This window comes from Chrysemys picta, chromosome 7 (genome assembly GCF_011386835.1).
Source record: "Chrysemys picta bellii isolate R12L10 chromosome 7, ASM1138683v2, whole genome shotgun sequence".
Lineage (NCBI taxonomy): Eukaryota > Metazoa > Chordata > Testudines > Emydidae > Chrysemys > Chrysemys picta.
This window is the reverse complement of record NC_088797.1, coordinates 5,414,395-5,438,654: the sequence shown is the minus strand read 5'-3', so window position 1 is coordinate 5,438,654 and position 24,260 is coordinate 5,414,395. Positions and strand designations below refer to the sequence as shown.

At 43.8% G+C, this 24,260-nt stretch overlaps 1 long non-coding RNA gene across 1 annotated transcript; it reads right to left on the bottom strand.

The window, feature by feature from the left end:
- Positions 1 to 1,145: 1,145 nt before the first annotated feature.
- Positions 1,146 to 23,718, bottom strand: LOC122173698 (uncharacterized). The gene is made up of 3 exons (XR_006174400.2): positions 23,631 to 23,718; positions 12,822 to 13,021; positions 1,146 to 1,282 (listed from the first exon to the last, which is right to left on the bottom strand). It is a non-coding gene; the product is annotated as an uncharacterized LOC122173698 (long non-coding RNA).
- Positions 23,719 to 24,260: the final 542 nt, after the last annotated feature.

Below are 24,260 nucleotides of genomic sequence, written 5' to 3'. Positions count from 1 at the left end.
GCTTCCTGGGGTGGCACTTGGCATTGGTGATGACACAGGTGGAAGTAGCAATGTAATTTTGGTCAAGTGGTTGCAGTTTTCCCCAAAGTCTATTCAACTGACTAGACGACGTAAGTGGCACTTACACGGTGAATTGGGCGTGTGCTGGCCCTATCTCGGGGCACACATTTTACCCACAGCGATGTGTTACTACTGCAGCTATTCGGCAATTCCAAAGCCAGACAAGACCACTGTGAGCATCTCGTCTGACTAGCTCTGAGTGACACACGAATGGCCATGAATTTATTTTGCAATATTTATCCAACCCTGCAATATTTGTCCAGGTCCCCAAGGACTAAACTGAGGTCCACCAAGGATTCTCATACCATTTTCTCTTTGAGCAGCTTGCCTCTAAAGCCCATTGTTTCATCTCATGGCTTACTGCTGCCCACAAAACCAACGCTTACTGGATGCACTTACTATCCTGGAGTGTTTGTATGGGGAAGCAGTGTTTCCTAGTAGTTAGAGCAGCGGGGGGCCTGGGGAGGTCGGGGTGCTGTGTTCTACTTTCCACTAGTTGTATGACTTTGAACAAGTCACTTTAGCGTGTACCTCAGTTTTCCCAGCTGTAAAATGGGACTAGATACTAACTGGCCTCAAGGGTGTATTGTGAGGCTTAGTTAATTGATGTGTAACGTGCCCTGAACGTCTCCAATGTGGTATGCAAGTATAGTTGTCCCATTCTCTAGCAAAAAGCTGGTACAGCTGTCCCATGGTACATCAACAGCAATCGCTTACCCGAGCTCGGTTCTGGCTCCTGAGAGCTATGTATGCGTTGTGAGACTCCTAACAACTCACTGCCTTCTTGGCGGCGCTACTTCTTGGCATCTTTAACAAACTGAGTAGTAGACTCAGGCCTCAGAACAAGCCCGACACTTGGCTTAGAAAAGATCCCTCTTCCGGTAAAGCCACCCTGTTTTCCAGTGCTGCCCCACTGTAACTAACCCGTCTGAAAGCAAGAATGGACGTATTGGAAAGAACAGGTACTAAAGGGCGTTTTAATACAGAAGAGAAAGGCAGAACAAGAACCAACGGCTGGAAACCAAAGCCAGACAAATACAAATTAGAAATAAGGCACAACCTTTTACCCAGGAGGTTTATTAACCATTGTAACAAACTACCAAGGGAAGGGGTGAATTCCCCATCTTGATGTCTTCAAATCAGGACTGGATGCCTTCCTGCAAGGTGTGCCTTAGTTACACGCAAGTTCCTGGGCCCAGTACTGGGACACCTGGATGAAATTCTGTGAGCAAAGTGAAAGAGGACAGAGAACATTTTAGTGGGTGAGCAGAAATATTGTTTCCATGTGAGTCTGTGGGATACTGCTAGATAGCTCCAATATCACCTGTAGTGAACAACTTGCTGCCGTCTTCCTGAAAATGATAAACCGCTCTCTAAAGCATGTGTGAATCCTGTAATGTACTTCTGAGTCTTTGCAGCAAGAACCATCGCCCCCCTTCCCCCAGCAGATTCACATTTTCAAATTCTCTCTGTCACTCTGAAGCCATAAATACTCAGGGAAACTCCCAGAAATCTGGAGTCCTAGTTACAGAGAGTTCAAAAGCCACACAGAAGTGAATTCACCCAGACAAATTGTAATCAGATGGGCATAGACTCTGCTAAAGGAGCCGGCAATAGGAAGTAAAAGATTTTAAAATAATCAGAACCACATTGATCTAGAAATGGTTATACTCTAACTGCTATTTGCAAGTAGAACAAATTCGCTTATTTCAGTCTCCCGGTGCAATGCATTGTGGGCTTGCACCAGCAAGTGTGCAAGAGCAAGCCAAACCAAACCAAAATCAATCAATAACATCCGTGCACACGTGTGATGGGCCAGAGATCGATTTCAATGGGAGTTGAAGGTGTACAGCAGCTTGGAAAAAACAAGCCAATTCTTTACGTGTCTCCATGTGGCTTTAAGGGCTGGATTTCAGAAGAACACTGGGTTGGCCTAGCTTTGCTCCCACGGACGTCAGTGGGCATTTGACTGTTGACTTCAATGGGAGAAGAGAGAGGCCGATGCTGAGCACTTCTGAAATCCCACCCTAAGTGCTTCAACTTCAGCCTTCTAAGGTTGCAAGTCCTGGCCATGCTCAATCCAACTCTGCTCAAGGGATCCAAGTCCCACCTGTACATCAGCTAGCACCCACCTTGTGGGAGGTGGGGTTGAGTCAGGGTTTGGCCTGATGCTGTGTTTTGTTTTGCTCCTTTCATTTACCCCCTTTTTAGTTCAAATCCTATTTTTCCCAATTCTCCAGCACCTCTCCTGCCAGAGAATCCACCATCCACCTTCCCACAACCAAAACAAAAACACACCAGGGCTACTTAGCTATCAGCAAGTGGGCTACTCAATCTTCTTAAATTCCAGAGCAGGCTAGAAAAATACCTGCCCTGTCATTGGGAAACCTGAGAAAACAGAGTTCTCGCAAAGGTCATACATTTGGTACCAGCATTTAATACTCAGAAAGGACTGCCTGGGGGTTGTACTAAATAGTGCCTCATCAGTATTCAGCATGACGAAAGAGAAATATAAGGAAAACAGTTCATTTTTTTTCTCTCGCGCTAATGGAGCTCCTTCCCAGCTTACCCTCGGTCAGACAACTGGCAGGCGGTGTGTTCTGCAGATGGAGCTGTGCTGTCACACCTACAGCTGTACATACAATGCCGACCGCTGTAAAGAGAAGTTCAGGCGATACTTTTGCTATATGCGCCCTTGAATCTCCAGGAAAAAAAGTATCCAACCCCATTTATCTTGCCTAGTAGAAGAGTTTGCATCTGGCCTGGATAACCACAGCTTGCCTTGCCGTTATCTGACAACGGCTGTTCTTTTTTAGGTCGCAAAGAGGAAAATATTTCTCGGTGCTGTTGTACAATTGTGCTATTCTTGAAATCTAGGGTGTCCTCATTCTCTGTGAGAATGTCTGTCACCTATTAGAGCCGTTTGACTAACGTACCAGGGGATAATTCAGTAAGTAACTGAGAGCAATTTCATAGATCTTGAAGGACAATTTGTTCTCTTTGTTCCCATTTGATTCACTACCACTCCTTAAACACCTGAAAGAAAGTGTCTAAGGGCCAGATCCTCGAAGGTGCTTGCGGGCCTGACTTCCGTTCACGTCAATGAGAGTTAAGCACCTAAAGACTTTGAAGGATCTAGATCAGTGGCTCTAAAACTTATTTTATGCCCCCCTCCCCCTTCTTTGTGTCTGTAGTCGTCAGTAGCACTTTTCACAGTGGCCTTAGCGCCCAATTGCCACCCTTACTTCTGCACTGCTGCTGCCGCCCCGGGGCTGAGAGCCGGCACCCTGCCGCCAGGGATTGGGGGTGGGGGGAGCAGAACTTGAGCCTGGGCGGCCTTCCAGTGAGGGATGGGGGCAGAGGGGAAGGAAGGCCTCCGAAAGGGTGGTGGGGCTCCAGACATCCTCTTTCTCCCTGCCACTCGGGTGTGCACGGCCCTTGTGCACGAGCCCCAGCCCAGCCACCCCAGGCTGACAGCCAGAGCTCTTCCAAAGAAAATCAATCAATCGAGCACACAGTTCGCGCCTCCCTTGGGAGACCTGCCCTTTAGCTGAGACCTGCTGATCTAGACCTTAGTGACTTAGGACCCGAAGCCCCATTTGCAAAGCACCTAAATCCTTTAGCAGCCTAAGCCCTAATGACTTTAAAAATGGGACTTAGGTACGTTTGAAAACCTTACCCAATGAGAACGTTCTCCTGGTAGTTTCCAGAGGTTTTTAATCAATAAAGAATTTGTAGGGCACTTCTCTAATCTAGCCACCAAAGTAGCAACTCAGTCCTGTGATATCAGTAACGATGACAAGGGCTTGGCTCTCTGGTCCATGTTTTCCCTTCTTTCTTTGGAAGTTGTCCCTGAGCATGCTGGCCTCTGCTATTGCCAAAACCTAAACAAATTCAGTAAGCCGGAGGTTTTGACTCTTTTCCAAGGGTCACAGGATGATTGTCTTGCAAACGTTTAGTTTCAGGATCTGTCTAACCATGCTGAGACAATGGAGAGGACTGTAAAGGTGTACTGGTTCCTGATGTTGGAAAGCTCTTCTTGCCACTTATCCATTGAGTTTTGTGGCCTTGGCTTTAAAGAAATAGAGATGCCCTCAACTCTAGTGTGGCTTATAGTGATAGGTTGACGTTTCTTGCACCATCATGAGCTCAGTTGGCCAAGTGCCTTACAAATTCCTTTCTTTGTCTGTCTTAAGTAAGTCTCTAGTCACTTCCTTTAGCTTGTCTATTTGAATCTCTTGGCAGGTTTAGTAGTAAAGATTTACTAATCCTTGACTTCAATAGGAGGTAAGCACCCAACCTGGTTAGGTGATTTGAAAATCCCACTAGACAGCTATCTGATAATATAGGCACTGAAATACCTTTGAAAATCTAATCCAATGTCTTTTAAGAAAGAGCTTTAGTCTTTCACAGAATGATTTTCTACCTCTGCACTGTGGAAGAAAATAATTCTCTTCTCCTTAACCCAGATAGTTATTCCCAGATGCTCACATATTTGTTCAGCACCTGGCCATCCTACTATTAGTGTTTAATGCAAGGAAACTGGTCTAGATCGCCTGAATTCTCTCAGGCACAAGAGGAAGCCATAAACTTTAACTTGCTTGACTCAACCATCCCTTCCACTGAAACCTGCTCCTGGGTTGAGGCATTCTTCATTGTCTCTTCATCCTTCACTGCAAGCAGCAAACACAGCTGGTAAAGAGATACGCCTCAAGCTCCCATCACCGGGTCTTCCTTAGGAGAAAGCTGACTTCTATGCACTTCCATCATGGTTCAAACTGCGATAATCTATTGTGTGCCCGGCCTGCCACATTCTCTTTCTCAATAGCATATTTTTTTACAAAGCTCAAAGCACTTCTGACCTTTGCGTCTACAGACAGAGTAATTGAGATGCAGCTAAAAAAGGTGTAGTATGATGAGTGGAACTGGAGCAAGAGGTGAGATTTCAGGAGGGACCTACTTCAGTATCGCACCAGAGGGTTCAGAAATGGAGGGTGCTGAGTCTAGACTGCTGGCACACAAACTCTCGAGCGCCCATCATGTAACACTGGCCACTCAGCATACGTTACGTAAAGATCTTTCCCACAACTTTGCCTGCCTGTTGCATGGCTTCCTGCTAATGAAATAGTGGCAGGGTACCTGCTTCCCTACTTTAAACAAAACCATGTAATCAATTGCTAAAGAATCTCCAGGCATGTTTTTAAGTTGTGGGGGCAAATGTTTCAAGAATATCTGCTGTACTTTTTTTTTTGTAAGTGTTTAGATACAGTCAGTTTCATAAGCAAGATCTGACTAAATGGAACTGACAAGCAAACAAACAAGTTAATTCAATCTAAATAAACCCGGAAGAATGTGCATTGTATCACAGTACATATACATCATTCATAAAGTAAAATATGCATTAAGTCTTGAATGTGATCTTGAATTACAATCTTCCGCTATGAAAAAATCACTGGTACCTTAGAAATAAGGCGAGGTCCTTTAAGTGTAAGACTATGGTCCAGCCGTCAGGACAGGAGACAGGGAGTCAACAGGCTGAACTTTGGCGGGAAATCCGGCTTTGTTAGACGGGAAAGGTGACGCTTAATAAGTGTCGGCCCCGTTTTGCGTTTCATGGTTTTGTTTTGTATTGCAACCATTTGTTTCCACCCCTCCCTCTTGTTTCTAGTAGAATCTCTATCCTCTCTTAAATAAACCTTCATTGGTTTCACTACAAGTGCTGTGTGTCTAGCAGGAGTGAGGTGTAAGGTGAAACTGATAAATTGGGGTACTCTGCTTTTTGGGGGCAAAGGATCTGGGATTTCTGTGAGTAACCAGAGTCGGGCAGGATTTCACAGAATGCTCCCCAATCCCTTTGAATCAATCTATTGTTTGCTGCCAGGTGAACACAGGGCTAGGAAAGCACAGAGGAGAGGGCTTGAATGCTGAAAGGCTGATGATATTAGGGAGATGACACCCCTGCTACCACAGGAAGGACTCCGTCAAGCTAGATGAAGGGAGTACCCCGAGAACCATCACAATGGGTATGTCTCTTCCTCAGTGCCACATAAAAATGGATTTTATTTGGTGTAGCTGTTTGTTGTCAGCCCGGTGCATCACTTCACTCCATCGAAAGGATCAGCCGGCTCCAGCTGCACCCACATCGCACTGAACTGCCTGTTGAAAAACAGTTGCAAGCGCTGAGATCTGAGCCACCTATTGTTCCCACTTCAGTGATTGTACACGTGCATTAAAGCTCCATTCATTTCTTTATGTATACGCTTCACTGAGACCTTCAGAATCCTAAAAAACTCGGTTCAACTGGATAAAGGATTTTTTTTTCTGGAAGTCAATGCCTTTAATCTCCAGTTTTAGCTCACAAATATTCGTTTATGGGCAGCTGACACTGGATTGGGCAAACTGTTTTATTTGGTGCTTGGTTTAATTAGCTTTCTTTTGTTTTGTTCCTCATCCTTGCAGCTCATCACAGTAGAACCTCAGACTTATGAACACCTCAGGACTGGATGTTGTTTGTAATTCTGAACAAAGCGTTATGGTTGTTCTTTCAAATGTTTACAACTGAACATTGACTTAATACAGCTTTGAAACTTTACGATGCAGAAGAAAAATGCTGCTCTTAATCATCTTAATTTAAATGAAACAAGCACAGAAACCATTTCTTACTTTGACAATTTTTTTTTTAATTTCCCTTTGTTTTTTTAGTAGTTTATGTTTAACACAGTGCTGTACTGTATTGGCTTTTATTTGTCTCTGCTGCTGTCTGATTGCGTACCTCCGGTTCCAAATGAGGGGTGCGGCTGACTGGTCCGTTCGTAACTCTGGTGTTCGGAACTCTGAGGTTCTACTGTATTTACATTTTCAGTTCCCAAGTAACTCAACACACAAAACAAAACAAAAAAAATGAAGCCTGGAACATATACCAAACATCTGGGAATATGATTACTATTTATCATCTGCAATGCACAACAGTTCCACAAAGTGCTGCATAGCAACTTACAGACCTCATTAGTTTGTTTGCAAGAATATTAAAATACTGCCTATTATGTTTCGTGTCTTGTTAATTTCTAACAGGGAACTCTGTATTGTCACACTCTGGCACACACGTTAGCAAACTACCATGGTAAATAAAGGCTGACCCTGGTTCTCATTTAATTCAGTCACAAAACTCACATTGATATCAAGGGGAACAAGAGCTGATGCACATTTTCAGAAATACTTACATTTGGTGACTTTAGCTTCAACGTCTTATGAAAACATCAGTCATCTGAAAATAGGTGACTGGATTTTTGCCATCTCTTTTTCATAGAATTGTTTTTCTTTTATGAATTTAAACACCAAGTAGCATTTTTCTTCAAGCAAAGCCATCTTGAGTAGCCTGTGTCAACACCCTGGGAGAGAGCAGCCAATCCAAGCACTCCAAAATTGGGGTGAAGGATTCCAAGTGAAATCCCCCTGATCTGATTCCATCCATGCAGTTTCAATTTCATTCTGGGTCAGCGCCAAAAATCTGAAAGGGTAACATTTCTGGTTCTAGTTCCGAGGCAGAAGCCTTATGAGATTTTAGTCCAAGATAGTAAATACACCTGGTCAAATTACTGCCATCAAACCATGTATGTCATGATTTGTGCAGATTTAGCAAGGTTCCCCCATTATTTACCCAACTTATGCAGCTGGTGTGTATTTTATATATTCAAGCAGTTAAACAAAATTCACAACGGTTTTTTAAAAAAAAATGTTTTGAAAATGTTGAGTGAAATACTTGCAAATTACGTTTCATTATTCACCCAGATCTAATGGTCAAAAGTTAGCAAGAACTGCTGATACCGCAAGACTCCCATCATTTGGAGCCAAATCCTTGCAATATTTCATTGCCATCAGCTTGGAACCTGAACTCCACCTTTGATTCTCCCAAACACTAGGCCTACTTGACATCTCTGAGAGCTTTTTCCATATACCGATGTTAAATTACACTGTTGAGCTATGAGAACAGCTGGGTGAAACATGGTCGTTTCAGTTTGTAAGAGCTTGTGTGAACATTTTCTTCAGTTTTGGTTCACCCAGTGCTTGCTTGGCATTCAAGGTTCCTTCAGCCTACAACCAAACCAGCCGGAAGCTCAATCAAAACCCGAGTTTCATCCTCTTCTGAATCAAAATCTTCAGCGGGCCCAACTCTGCTTTAAGCTATGACTCCATCTCTGCAAACTTTTCAGTTAACCTGGTCTATTTTGGGGACTGTAGTGTAACCTAGGAAATCTCCTCAGACGTGCCATTCCAGCCCAGGCCCAGTCCTGTGTGCTGGGAGGAAAGGAGAACAGCTCTTCCCTGAACGCCAGAATGTCTCATTGATAGCTAGCCCCAGGGAGGAGGATGTGCAGAGCAGCATTGAAGTTCTGGGAGAAACGGTGCCTTCAGAGGATATCCCCGGTGTGCCAGCAGGGAGCATGGACATGCTTTTACATCCCTCTGGATATTGCATTGTGCTACCCTCTTGGGATCTGACCAGCTCTCTAAGTTGTTCCTTGCCCTCAGTGGGATGGGTTGTGCCACTGGGGGTACAAGGAGGAAGCAGTCCTGGTGCTCCCCCCGGGACACAGATACTGCAAATGTACCTGTTCTTGTCATCAGAAGTATAAGTGGGGAAGAAAGAAAGGCTCCTTATACTTACACACATGAACAGGCTAGGCACGCTTTAGCTCTTCAGAAGTGCCTGCTGCCAGCCAGCACTGCTGTCCACCAGAGAGGCAGTCAGCACTCCCCTTTGTTGCTGGTAGGGAGGAGAGAAGAACAGTGGTAACTCAGACATGTAAGTAAAGAGGTTTCCTAAGGGGTAAAATGGTATTCACATGTATGTCCTCAGAGTCCAAACTGGACTAACGTTCCCTCAAGCCCTGCAAGAAGAGGATCTTGCACTTGGATAGCCGCAAGACAGTAAAACTTCACACACCTGACCCAGATATGTCCCAACAGCAGCCAAGTTACTATTGCGAAAAAGTGTGTTGGGAAAAAACCCAAACGCTTTTGCATTTCCACAAAGCTAGTGTGCTCAAAAACTAACATGTTCTGTCCCCCCATGGCTTATTTTTCTGACTGCTACCACTGAATATTTTGTGCTCAGACCGGTGATTTCATTTTTCTTGATCTGAAGTCAAATGTATCATTCCCCAGTAGCTGAGAGATTCCTTTGCTCCTCCTGAAACACTGAATGCAAGGCCCTGAGCCCAAGTGACAGGCCAATAAGCAGCACACTTGGCTGCGGAGCGAGACACTGATGGGTTGTGGTTCAATGCACATTGTTTGAGCGCCTCTGGAAATACTGTCTAGCCAGAGTATTGTAGAACTCAGTGGCGTTGTGCAGCTGCTTCATATAAAACCTACATTTTTCTTCAAGTCCTTTTCCCAGTAGTCTGTGTGACATTTAGAATTATTTGGGTAACTTTGCCTCCTTGAGTGTATTGTTGTGCCTGATTTGTCATTGTCCCAGACCTGAAGCAGAGCTCTGTGGAACTCAAAAGCTTGTCTCTTTCACCAGCAGAAGGCAGTCCAATAAAAGATATGACCTCACCCACCTTATCTCTCTAACTGCCCCCTTTGTGAGAGCTAAGGGTTTTGCTTGCAGCAAAGAATTCACTGGATATTGATGAATGGAGCGATTTATTGCAAAAGGTACGACAGGAGATGAATTTTGATATACAGCATGTGAGGGGCTAGCAAACAAGGGGAAGCATTCAGCATCACTTGCCATGTTGGCTTAATTAAAGAATCACAGGTGACTAACCTGATGGGAGTCATAACAACAAACTACTTGTACGGGGAGCTTGCTTTCAGGTTAGTAAAGGCGACACTGTCCCGTTAACATCGTTTGATATATTCTCTTTCTTTCTTACTAATGAGTACAAAGAAATAAAAGAAAAAGAAAAGCACGTTTAAAAATGTCCTAATTATATTGTAATGAGAACTGCACCACCATTACACCTAGTGGGCAGGGCACTGGATTGGGACTCAGCAGACCAGTCTCCAAACCCTGCCTCTGCCACTAGCCTTCTGGTGATCCTGGGCAAGTCACTTCGCTACTCTGTGCCTCAGTTTCCCCATGTGTAAAATGGCTGATGATGCTGGGCAAGTCCCTTCTCTACTCTGTGCCTCAGTTTCCTCATGTGTAAAATGGAAATAATGATCCTAACCCTTTCCTGCTTTTGTAAAGTGCTTTGAGATGTAAGCCTGAAAAGGGCTATCTAGAAGCTAGGTATTATCATGACAACAGCTCCAGAACTTGGGCCAGCTCCCCAGTTGGTGTCAGCTAATATAACTCCACTGAAGTCCATGAAGCTGCACCAGTTCACAGCACCTGAGGATCTGGCCCCATAAAGTCTAAACCAAACTTCCTCCAACATCTTGCATGGTCTGCAGATCCTTCTCACTCAGGAAAAGCTCACCAGAGGGCAGCGGTGCATGATTTTGTGTGTTGTACGGAACACATTTCCATGGACACTGTGGATAAGAAATGCGGTTGTTGAACCTCTGTACAATCATACCACGCTTTCAACATTGTGCAAAAGACGAAAGCATCCAGCATGCAGGCACAATAGCCCCTTTTCAAAGTAACTGCCACTCTGAACAATGAGTCATAAACACAATGGGGCCCGATTCCTGAGATCCCTGCTCAGGTTTCATTCAGTCCTCAGGCAAACTGCACGTATGGCAGGACTTGGCCATAAGGTGCATGATAAATGGGGAAAAAATACATCGCTGAACTCACCAACTTCTGCCTCCCATTTCTGGATGAGTCAATATTGTAAAACAACTCAAGAGAATTAATTCTTTAGAAAACATGACATGATAAATCCCAACCCGATGAAAACGGCTGCCATCTGATCATGGCAAAGGCAGCATACCACTCGCCATATGGACACTGGTGAATACTGTTAGATTAAACCACATGACTTTCAAGAAACTAAGAGGAAGAATGAAATTAACTAAAGAACAGGCAAAGACAATAGAGAGCTAAGTAGGAGCCCACGCCAAAGGGAGTTAAACCCAGAGAGATGAAATACAGAAGGTTCTTGTAAGCGCCAAATTGCTAAACCAAGGAAAACTTTCCACTTGTAAAGACCTCTGTCTGGAAATTTGCCAGACCCAGGGAGAATACCACGCTGTGGTCACTGTGTGTATGAAATCTCTTCAGGACTGAGGTTTTGTTCATGGTAAAATTAAAGGGTCTGTTGCCCATAGAAACAATTTTTCTTCTGTGTGACCTGGATCCATCTTTATGAAAGATTACACAATCAGAACAACCCTGGTGTGACACGAGCTGGTTAAAAGTGGAGAGCACTCATTAGCAATCCCAAATCTGATTGTGTGGCTTATATCAAGCAATCCTTGTCATCAGCAGGATTTCCATTTAATAATACTAGTAATTCAAACACCCTGTTGAATAACTTGCAAAGCATCTAGAACTCTCCGTGAGGAGATTCCTCACTCTGCTATTGCCAGAGAAGCCAAAAAGTTTGCTAAAGAAATGCCTTGGTAATTGATTTTCCAGCTGAAGAAGTAGTTAAAGACAGAATTCCTTCAGCAGAATGTACAGCAGAAAACATGCTTCAGTATAGGCTTCTGTTTTGCATTCAGCGAAGAACTGTGGAGATTTGAAAGTATTTCAAGTTGCAGGCATTATTATTATTATTTTTTAAAAAGCACAAGTAAATCTGCTGCCTATTTGGATTAAGGTTTATTTCTTTAACCAGTATTGCACACTGGTGCAGAGACTGAATCCCGGACAACTTGAGCTGAGCTTGCTGCACAACTTGGGGATGGGTGGTGTGGGAGAAGGTAAATTTAAGACACCTTTATGCCCCCACAGTTCTGGGACTGATTGGTGCAGGCTTGGGGATGCTCTAATTTACCCCAGCTTACCCATGGCGCCAACAGGCTATTCCATCTGACCCAGATTGCCAGGGTATCGGAATGTCCCAGCCATAAGAACGGCCATACTGGGTCAGACCAAAGGCCCATCTAGCCCAGAAGCCTATCTTCCAGCAGTGGCCAATGCCAGATGCCCCAGAGGGAATGAAAAGAACAGGGAATCATCAAGTGATCCAATGGTCCCTCTCCCCTGGCCACCAAGCTGGAAGCCAGAAACAGGTGGTGATGTAGGACCAGGGGAAATCCTCAGGGGGCCTGATACAGCACCTCCAGTGCATCTCCAGTGGGGACTGGCCTTGAGTCAATGAAGAACAGAGAGCCTTTTCTTTACCTTTGCTGCCAGAGGAACAACACTAAGGACCTGAATGGCATTATTGTAGCTCTCTTTTCCCTACTGCTTTTTAACTTTCGGGATTTGTAATGTATACGAAAAGGGAGAACAAAATGAAAATCAGTTTCAAACGGGAAGCTAGCCCCAGCCCTAAATATGGAGGGATTCACACCCCCTCATTTATTCCAAGAGGGGGGAATAATTAAGACACACAAATGAACACACCCACTAGTGTTTGTTCATAACACCTCACATTTTAAGTGACGAATTGTCAAGAAATTAATATTTTTAAATCAGAGACTATATCCATTAATCCCCAGGGGGACATCACAGTAATCCCTAGACCTATGTAAAGTAATGCACCACAACATGGTTAGCCCTGGAAAAAGCAAAGTCTCTAGTACTGTGTGACTTCGTTGCTGCTTTTGCAATCATGTGCTTCCTCTTCAAGTATCTCCCCAATCTCCATTTTGTGAACCTCAAGTGAAAAGCTCAGGATCTAATTCCATACCTGATGTGCTTTCTTCAAATAGCCCCGATAACCACACTGGCTCCATTGCCATTCTATGTTGCTTATTCACTCTTGAATAGACTCTACTGTTCTCACAGGGTCTTCAGCACCACTTCTTCAGCTTAGGCCCAAGGGAAGCCAATTTTCGGCAGGCAGCAGTATATGGCCAGGAAGATTACATCCAAAGCCTCTCCACCTACCTGCAGAGCACAGGGAGGAAAAGACATACTACAAGTGATGCACAGCAGGTGGGTCAAGAGTTTCAGGCCTCTTCCCCAAGCCCAACACATGGTCCAGAAAGCTAGATCTTATTTAACAAGGGTTGTGGTGGATTCTCCATCAATGACTGCTCTTGAATCAAGATTGATTTTTTGTTTTTAATTTGTGGGTCGGTGGAGGGGAGAGGGTATGATATGCTCTAGTTTAAAGGGAATTATTTTGGGCCAGTTCTCTGGCCCATGTTACATAGAAAGCCAGACTAGATGACCACAATGGTCCCTTCTGGCCTTGGAGTCTATGAAACAACGGGGTCCCATTTTGCCCTGGTATTTATGTCTGTTGATTGGTTAGTTTTCCATTTGTGCATAAGAGTGCCAATGGCACAAGCAATGCTGAAGTCAATATGTGGGTAGCTAGCTTGTGATAGACAGGAGGTCAGACTACCAGTAGTCCCTTCTGGCCCTAAATTCAAGTTTTGGGAGGGCAAAAACTTAAGCAGAAACTTGGATGCACAACTTCAGGTGTGCAAATATAAAGGCTACTTTTGAAAATCTGGCCAAGGTTATGCATCCGTTAAGAAAATAGTTGAAGAGGAATTTACTGTTGCAGCAGTGGTATCGTATTTCAGTTCTAAACTAAGGACAGGAGGTGGGTGGACAGCAGGAAGTAAGCTCATGGTCAGCAGCCTGGGATGGCAATGACAAACTACAGCTTGCCAAAAGGGGGAAAAAGAAACTTCTACCGTTTCTTTTAGTCTCTTTTTTCCCTTGGCCTAAATTGCCAAGGTCACCCACCTAACCTTTTAAAGAGTGGGGTTTAACAAAATTGTGAGAGGTGAAATGCTGACTCATTTCTAGCTGGTTTTAGACTTAAGCAACCTTAATTTACTTATTTTTCCGCTACATTTTTCTCTTCCTAACTGTGGATTTCCTAGAGCAGTTGGCCCCCTAACCTCACTCTTTCAGCTACAACTGTATAATTTAAAAAATCCAGGCAAGATGAACAAAGAGTGCTTAAACTTCTTGAAGAAATTCAAAGAGGACAAAAGCTCCTGTGGGATTTTCACCTACTTCTGTACATATTTTCAGTTCCATAATTAGAGCTCTTGTCATTTCATTTGAATCTCTGTCCCATCTCTCTGCCGCTCACCTGACCCCATTTCCATATGCAGTTACACTGTTTCCATTACAGTCCTCAAAAGAGAAGAGTGTTCTTGACCTTCAGTCAAATGACTGAAATCTGGAAGAGCAACACTAAATTTGTAATCCAAGGGAGAGAGCCTTTGTTTCAGATTAAGGGTTTCCAAATAGATCTAACTCCAGCTGGACCCATGAGGCCTGTTTGGTAGTAGCTACTGAAGAGCCCAGTGGGACTTAATATTACCTCCAAGAACTTCAGTGATACACACTCACCAAAGGTCTGATTCTGACAGGTGTTGAGCATCCTCATCTCTGGAGCCAACGTTGGCCAAAGCTAGAAAAAAATGGGCCCTGAAAGACTATTTTGTGGCACCACTAAATGTACAAATGCTAGAAGGATCTATTCCATAGACAGGCTGCTGATAGCGTGAGGTGCACCAGCACCAGGGTAAGAGAGGAAGCTTTACATCAGAGCGCCATGCAGGAAGGCTGCACAGTAGTTTTGAATTTTAAATGAGAATCAGAATTTATTAGCAGTGAAAATCTGCTTGTCTGGGAAATGGAACATGCGGCGAGTCAGATACAATGTGGTGAAACCCACCTAAGCAAATGCCAAATCTAAGAATAGATTAGCTGTGTGTCAACCCTGTTGCCTTTTTATCACATATATGTTTATTTAGTAATGACAGAATAGCTGTTACATAAAAGAGAACCACCTGCTGCCAAACAGTAACCTTTACTGCACAGCAGAATAAATGTCTAAGCTAATTTATGAGAATGCTGTATTTAAGGTTACACTGTACATGCCACATTTTGAAACAATAGATTGTTCAGTGCTGCAATATGATCCCAAGAAGCGTCTACCACATTTTGATTGTAAGCGCACAGCAATTTGGAGCATTCACTGATAAAGAATGTCGAACAAGTCAAATGGAACTTTCACTAGACGAGGATCTGTCAGTATATTTGGCATTGGGGAGGTGTTTGGTGTATCTGATTTCCCCTCTTTTAGTCATCTCCATTTGCAAACACTTAGCTTTATGGCTTGTTATTGTCATTTGTATTACTCGGGTATCTAAGACACTCTTCAGTGGTTCCCAGTAACGCATATGTGCTCTGATTTCACCTGGCCAAACTGCAATATGGTCTACTTTGAGGTCACTTTTTCCCTGCCAAAGGGATGGGCTGTGCAGCATGCATTCCCGAGGATGGATGAGCACTGATCCACAAGACGAGGCTGTGCATTGAAAAGCACTGAAGTGGTTAACCTAGCTTATAATCAGCCTTGGCATTACCATAGCAACTCGAACAGATGCGACACTTATAATCACTCATAAGAAACTGCAGTTTCTCCGTGCACACCCACAAGTAGCTGTTATAATAGAGTTTCTGCCTTGGTCATCTCCAAATAGGCGACAATATAATGCATGGGGAATTAATGAGAGGCAGCAGAACTGTCTCAGACACTACAATTTTTGCCATTATTGCTATGAATCTAAACCAACCTGTGCTTTCAAAAGGTTACAACATTTCATACCCTATTCCTCAATCGCCAGCTATATCAAGTATATTTATCAAAGCGTATCTGAGGGAAATGAGATGAGTTCACTTGTTCTGCCTAATAAAAGGGACATTCAAGCAAAAGTGACCTAAATAATCGCATCAGAGAGGTTCTATTGAAGGCTCCAAGTAGCATTTCTCTATTGCACAAGCAAGAGACCTGCAATTGCCCTTGACTCCAATTGACTTCAGAACTGTAGGTCTGATGCAAAGCCCACTAAAGTCAATGGGGGTCTTTCAATTTACTTCAATGGGCTTTGGATTGGGCCCCACATTTTCAAATACATGCATGTAGTGTCATCTGCTTCTTTGTAACTTATGGAGCCAAGCAAATAATTATTAGAAAGTAATTTTATAAATGATTCTTTTTGCCTAGTTGCAGATTATATTAGAGCAGTTCGAGATTTGGGCGAATACATTTGTTATTCAAAATTATTCACCAGCTAGCATCGGTGAATAATGGAATGGGCTGAAATGTTTTGATTTTCAACAATCGGACCAAATTTTTATTGAAATTTTGGAAGCAAAAAGAAAGTGTGTGGGTAAAGAATTGACCTTTTTTAAAACTTATTTTTTTAAATCCTGCTCTAGTGCATAGCCCTCGTTCTGCTAATAGTTTATGAGCTATCCATCAAGCGTGCTCAATCTTCATCATTCAAGAGAAGTCAGTTAGTTTTGAGTGGACAGAGAGGTTATATGATATCGCTTCTGTTTCTTGGTTGTATAACTCTTCAACTCACATTTCTGGTGCGAATGCTCAGATTGGACATTCATTGAAATTGTGTTTCTATAAGCGCTTCTGTTCACGGCCATGTTGATTATTTGCAGAGAGGGCTCTTCTGAGAGGTTGATTCACAGGTCTTGTGCTGGCCCACTGCAAGGGGTGGATTTCAACCAAGGTGAACACAAAAGGGCGTGGAGCAACCTTTACATTTTTATTCAAGTGAATGTTTCAAATAGTTTCCCATAGCATTTGCTCAGCTCGAATTTGGATGGAATTTGTTAAGCAGTTGTCAAAAGGGTAAAGATTCACCTTTATTTCAGAGAAACGTTTCAGAAACCTGACTTAAACTGCTAGGCCAAAGATTCACACAGTGGCTAAAAGCTGCCCAGTGACCAATTTCTTTAGATGAAGCTTCACCACTTCTGGCTTTCTTTTGAGGGTCAGTGATCACATTCTTTGTAATCCTTGAGAATTTTCCAGGTCATATATTACACCCACCTGAAATTCTATTGAGTTGCTTTGTTTAGATAACAAAGCAATGCTAGCTGATGGAGAAGTTCAGGCCCTGATCCTAGAAGTACAGGGAAACCCTTACATCACATGATGGCCCACTGTAGTCAATAGGGCTTTATATGAGCACACGGTTGCACTCAAGAAGATCCGGGTCCTTCATCATTTTTCAAGAGCCTCTGGGACATAAGATGCTTCTGTCTTATGGGCTACCTCATAATCTGTTACTGTTTCTATAATCATGAACAGTGAACTATTCTTACTACAGTTTTAGGGTTAATGTATTTGCATTCCAATTCTGAGCCCTGCTTTCACATCTCTGACATCATCAAGCAAATTTCACACCGTTGGAAAAATGTCAAAGAAATATAAAAAAATCTGATGTGTGTGATATTTACTGATGCCACTGAGGGACAGGGGGGAGGGAAATACCTTGAATGCTCATATATTTTATTCTCCATCATGCTTCCTATAAAAGAGAGAACAGATCAGTGGCAATTCATTGTTTTTAGCTTTACTTTGTACATGCAAGTGAACATAGTTTCATTTAACTAGTTGAGGTGCACAGGCAAATCACAATGTTTAGAAGAACATAAGAACGGACATGCTGGGTCAGACCAAAGGTCCATCTAGCCCAGTATCCTGTCTTCCGACAGTGGCCAATGCCAGGTGCCTCAGAGGGAATGAACAGAACAGGTAATCGTCAAGTGATCCATCCCCTGTCGCCCATTCCCAGCTTCTGGCAAACAGAGGCTAGGGACACCATCCCTGCCCATCCTGGCTAATAGCCATTGATGGACCTATCCTCCATGATTTTATCTAGTTCTTTTTTGAACCCCATTATAGTCTTGGCCTTCACAACATCCTCTGGCAAAGAGTTCCACAGGTTGACTGTGCATTGTTTTTGTTTGTTTTAAACCTGCTGCCTACTAATTTCATTTGGTGACCTCTAGTTCTTGTGTTATCAGAAGGAGTAAATAACACTTCCTTATTTACTTTCTCCACACCAGCCATGATTTTAACCAGGTGTTTACAATGCGACTCAATTTTGAACAACAGCTTCATTACAAATTGTTTCCCACATAACTTCACAGAGTTAAGCCACCACAGAATGAGACCCAAATTAAGAGGTACAGGCAAGGCAATGGGGTTTGAAAAGAGATGCACTGTCACAAGTCGAGGAAACAAAAGCAGGCTGGTCTAGATGGTGGAAGCTATAAAAATGGTTCTTGGACCAGCTGTGGCAGTGCTATGCAATGGGACCAAAGGAGCCCACACAAATTGATGGGGCAGGGAAAGGAGTGGGAGAGATAAGTTCATATAAGGTCTAAGAACTTCTCAGCAATCTGGGCTGTGGCGTCTAATATGCTGTTATAATTGTTTAGCATTTACACTGAAATAGTGCACGTGGGTCCCAACCATGGGAGAAATAAAACTCAGGACTCTACAGAAAAATCTTTAAACCATGAAATAATAGTCTGCACTTTATTAAAACTGGCTTTTGCGAAATGGGCCAGTGTGAATTACGTTTATATTTCTCTTGATGAATTTGCCATAGGCGCACCACACAAATATTCCTTTCGATCACATGCCCCGACACCAAATTCCCACCCATTTTCCATGTTCTGCCGCTCTGTGACCCTTTCCTGCCTGCGGCACAGTCCTGATGTTACTCCAGCTGATTTCACATGTATCAGGGGAAAAGAAGCAAGCTCACAGAGAATAGAAAGAGACACAGCCCAGCTGTACTTACACAAAGGATTTGATCCTGTTCATTTTGAAGTCGAATGGTGCAGGATCAGACCTACCAGCTCAACAGACAAAGCTCTTAAAAAGAGGGATGTCGATGGAAGAGAGGGATCCTTCGTGAGTTAAAGAACAGGAGAGGGGAGGACCCTATTTTGGACCCGCACCCAAAAGTAGGGATCAGGTCTGTCTTTTAAAGTGTAAAATACCCTGCCAGGAAATGAGCAACAAGTAAAATCTAGGCAAGAAGAAACTTCAAATGATCTGCAAATAGAATCACTGCTGTCACTTCACACTCTGCACTCTGCTCCGGGGCCAGCATGACATGGGAACAAAGTGAAAATGAAATTTAAATCCACTGTCTCCTACAGTGAGATAGATAATAGCCAATGCTTTCAGACATAGGTAAGGCACCTAAATCTAAAGAGCTAAGCTGCTGTTCTTGATGATTAAATACATGGATGTAAAACCCGCCTCAATGTTGGAATGTGAAGTGATCCTCTGAAATGTCAAGACTGCCCACCATGCCCGGTGTAACACAAGTTGAAATCAATGCACAGCCTGAGAAAAAAGTGTTGTGCATGAAAAAAAAAGGTCAGAAATGTTGCTGTTGAAAACAACAGCGACATATTGTATTGTCCCTGAAAGCCACATGGAAAGAATGAAATAAGCCAGGTTGTGCAGTTCAGACAAGTTGATGAACTACTCATACCATGAAAGCTACATTGACAGAAGTGGGGAGAATGAGAAACCAGCCCATCCAACCTGTAGAAACCTCCAAAGCCACAACACTCAAAGCTTTTATTTGGGGGGGGGGTGACGGGTTGGATCACAGAAACCCCCTTGGGAGCTGCCACCCGATGTGCAAAGACTACCTCTGCTCCTGTTTTCCCTGCCAGCTCAGGACTCCAGCACCCTGTCTTGCTGAGCCAGGCACTCCCGTCTGCTCCAACACAGACCCAGGGTCTGAATCACTTGTCCCAAAGCTGCAAGTTTACCTGAAAACAGCTCACAGAAGTGTGCTTATCTTTAGCACTCAGATGCCCAACTCCCAATGGGGTCTGAACCCAAATAAATCCGTTTTACCCTGTATAAAGCTTATGCAGGGCAAACTCATAAATTGTTTGCCCTCTATAACACTGATAGAGAGATATGCACAGTTGTTTGCTCCCCCAGGTATTAATACATACTCTGAGTTAATGAATAAAAAGTGATTTTATTAAATTCAGAAAGTAGGATTTAAGTGGTTCCAAGTAGACAGAACAAAGTAAGTCACCAAGCAAAATAAAATAAAATGCGCAAATCTATGTCTAATCAAACTAAATACAGATAATCTCACCAGTTCCAGAATGCTCCCTTTTACAGGCTACTCTCCTTTTAGCCTGGGTCCAGCAATCACTCACACTCCCTGTAGTTACTGTCCTTTGTTCCAGTTTCCTTCAAGTATCCTGGGGGGTGGAGAGGCTCCTTCCTTAGCCAGCTGAAGACAAAATGGAGGGGTCTCCCACGGGTTTAAATAGACTTTCTCTTGTGGGTGGAGATCCCCCCCCCACTCCTATGCAAAGTCCAGCTCCAAGATGGAGTTCTGGAGTCACCTGGGCAAGTCACATGTCCCTGCATGACTCAATCTTTACAGGCCGAAGCCATTGTCCACATGGTATCTTGTATGTCTCCAGGAAGACTTCTTATGTGGATTGGAGCATTCCAAGATGCATTGTTCTCCAAGTGTTTCCTGATCAGGTACTTAATCTGGCGAATTCCTTCCTAAAGAAGCTGACCAAATGCCTCACAAAGCTTACTTAGAAACCAAGCAAGCATACAGCCCATATTCTTAACCTCAAGTGGAAAATGATATATATGTACAAATAGGATGAATAGATACAGTAGACCATAACCTTTACGGAGATATGTTACATGGCACAGGTAGCACAAAACATATTCCAGTTATGTCCTACATATATTTATAAGCACCCCCCCTAAAGCCTTATGGGGTACACTGTCACAGAGGGCATCTCTCTCTTCCCAGGTGCCATCGCTAGCTTTTTTTAACCACTCCCTGGTCTGATCCATTTCCCTCTACCTAAAAGATACCTTCACCTCCCTATTTAATCATTTACTATCTGTGAAACTCCTTTCATGAGTCAAGATCTGGGAGGATCCATTTGTCCTTTCTCAACATCCTTCTGGTGAAAGAGGACTTCTCCTGCGTTCTAGCTTCCATTGGAGCACTGCTGTTCCATTGCCTAGGCTGATGCTACTTTCCTTTCTTTAGGGCAGTGGTTCCCAAACTTGTTCCGCCACTTGTTCAGGGAAAGCCCCTGGCGGGCCGGTCCGGTTTGTTTACTTGCCGCATCCACAGGTCCGGCTGATCGCGGCTCCCACTGGCCACGGTTCGCTGTTCCAGGCCAATGGGAGCTGCAGGAAGCAGCGCAGGCCGAGGGATGTACTGGCCACTGCTTCCAGCAGCTCCCATTGGCCTGGAGCAGAGATCGGCCGAACCTGCGGACGCGGCAGGTAAACAAACCGGCCCAGCCCGGTCCGCCAGGGGCTTTCCCTGCACAAGTGGCGGAACAAGTTTGGGAAGCACTGCTTTAGGGAATTGAGATGGGGGTATGAGATTAGAGAGGCTTCAAAAACAGAAAACCCAATAATAATGGGAGGTTTCAACTATCCCCATATTGACTGGGAACATGTCACCTCAGGATGGGAGGCAGAGATAAAATTTCTAGACCCCATTAATGACTGCCTCTTAGAGCAGCTAGTCCTGGAATCCACAGGGGGAGAGGCAATTCGTGATTTAGTCCTAAGTGGCCCACCGGATTTGGTCCAAGAGGTGAATATAGCTGAACCACTCAGTAATAGCAACCATAATGTACCTGAATTCCTTGTAGGGGGAGAAATACCAAAGAAACCCACCACAATAGCATTTCACTTCAAAAAAGGGAACGGCAAAAAAATGTGAAATGTAGTTACATGGAAATTAAAAGGAACATTTACACGATTGAAACTGCTGCAAAGAAACTGTTTAAAAACAGAACATAAAAAGAGAGGAGGAAGCTGCTCCCTGAAAAGAGCAAGAGGGAAGCAGGGGAGCAGTGGTGCCTCACTCACAATTCATTCTCCAGTCTCCTCCTGGGCCAATGCAGCTCCAGGCCACCCCACCCAATACTCAGGGCTGATTGTAAAGGCACAATCCAGCCCTTTGACTTGAAAGTCCCTTCTGTGCCAGAACAATAAATATTGGGGTTCAAAGCGCAGTATGTGGTTAAAAGAGAAAATTCTCCTTAATATTTATTTTTGCCTCCTAAGCTGACTCCCTCAGGTAAAAGAAACTCCTTTGACCACGCAGCCCGAACACAGGGGCGACTGCTCTGCTGAGCCACTGCCCACCATCCGGAGGGGGGAAATCAGCGCACCGAATCCAGCTCGTTACACAGCAATAGAAATGTCCCATAGCAGGAGCCCTTAATTTGCGGTTTATTTTGTTTTCTGAGATAAGCGATTAAAAAAACCTCATCACCACAGCTTAGTGAGGTGTCGAAATGCCATGAGAACTGCTCAAATCCCAAACCATAAAGAGGGCAAAAGACTCTCTCAATATGATTGGACAGTGGTGCTAGCCATCTCAAACAGAGCAGGAAGCGGTGGGGCCATGGCCCTGTCCCTATACCGCAGCCAGAGGAGCAGACTGGCTGGTGACGGGAGCTCATGTTTCATCCCTCACAGGGTCTGAAGCTATGGGCAGGTGCATCTGTGGAGGCAGAGTGGCTCTGCCTTGCTCCCAGTGCAAGCCAGTGTCTGTAAGGCCCTACCTGTCTCTAGGCCTTGGTTTCACTTTTTGGTAATGGGGATCGTGCGGTTTACTTTGCTCACAGGGGTAAGATTAGTCTGAAGTTATGAGACAAACACTATGGTGATGAGCATCCCAGAATAAATGAATGATTTGGGATCCTCTGATACCAGCTGCGACAGAGATGTAAAGTACTTACGTTCTGGTTTCATTTGAGGCCACATTTTCCAAAGGGCCTCAGCCCAGAAGGGGCCTGGCCAGTTTTATGTCAATGTAGCCCCACCAGTCAGTGAGGTTGCACTGCTGAAAAGACAGGGTAAGGGACGTCCAACTACCTGATCTTCAGCCACGCAGGCAATAGAGCTGATCAAAGAATGCTAGTCGGATAATTTACTTGCTGCCTTTTGCACACATGCACAATAATAGTGAACTAGAATATCTGCACTCAATTATTTATTTACTTACTTATTTATGGCCTCTAAGGACTTACATTCTAGCCCACCACTGAGAACTCCACAACACTGCATCTGCAACCTACCCTGTAAGCAAAATTCTTATCCTTTTTAGGGACTCAGATAGCCTCCATTACCATAATATCTGAATACTCCAAAATGGTACCGTACTTATCTTTATAATGCCCCGGTGAGGTAGGGAAGTGCTTTGGGGAACTGGCAGACTAAGTGACTTGCCCAAGATCAGGCAGCATGCATGTGGTAGAGCAGGGACCAATCTAAATCATAGGCTAGTGCCTTAACCACTGGACCAAGACAAGTTTTGAAAATGTGGCTTTAAGGTTGGGATTTGGCTCTCATCATTCTTGCAAAGCTGAAGAGGAGCTTCCATGGTCTGGTGCATTAAATTCAACCATCATTAATTCATGATGCTTTATTGATACCCAGACATCAATCAATATTATTTACTTGAGTGAGTTTTGAGTTAGCCTATGAGTGCAATTTCATTTTGCTACAGAAAAAAGCCTTCCAATGGGGATTAGAAGCATGCTGTATGAAAGCAATATGCTCCAGGGTACATTTTGGAGAGACATTCAGCATCTCAAAAATAGAACTAAAAGTGTTTGTGGCAAGGAATATGCTTAATTAGATTCATAGATGAGAACTCACCAGCTGTTCTGCAGACAACCAGAAATATTTGAAATTTCTTTCAGCTCTATGGAGACACAGAAAATGGCTTCTCTCCCTGTTGTTCACCCCGGTCTAAAAGAGCCTTTGCACATATATAATTATCTGTTGCTCTGGTTCAGACAGGTCAGAATGTACACACAATCTCTATGCACAGAGCAAATTTGGCAGGGTTTTTTTCCCCCCCAGCACTGCTCACTTCACTTTTTGACACATCTTAGCTACATTTTCATGCAAAGGACTTTCTGGATGTTAGACATCGCACACAGTTATGAAATGAAAATATTTCAGATGGAAAAATAGCTTTTCTTTTAAGAAAGCTTTGTGAGCTTATTAAAAAAAAACCCACTCTGCAGTTAACTGTCAAATGAAAAAAATCCTTCCTACTTTCTCAAGGATATGTGTTGCTTTTGCGTAGCCAGGCACTCTCTGTCCAGTCTCCAGTAAATTCTAATGGGGTCCTTCTAACTGGGAAAAAGATAAATGACTTCTAGCATTATCTAGGAAGCTTGTAACAAATCCATATGCTGCAGACAGACTCTTATAGCTAAATCACACCTGGAGAGCAGCTGTGACTAGAGTCATGTCCTTTAGTGCCAAAACCCCAGATAG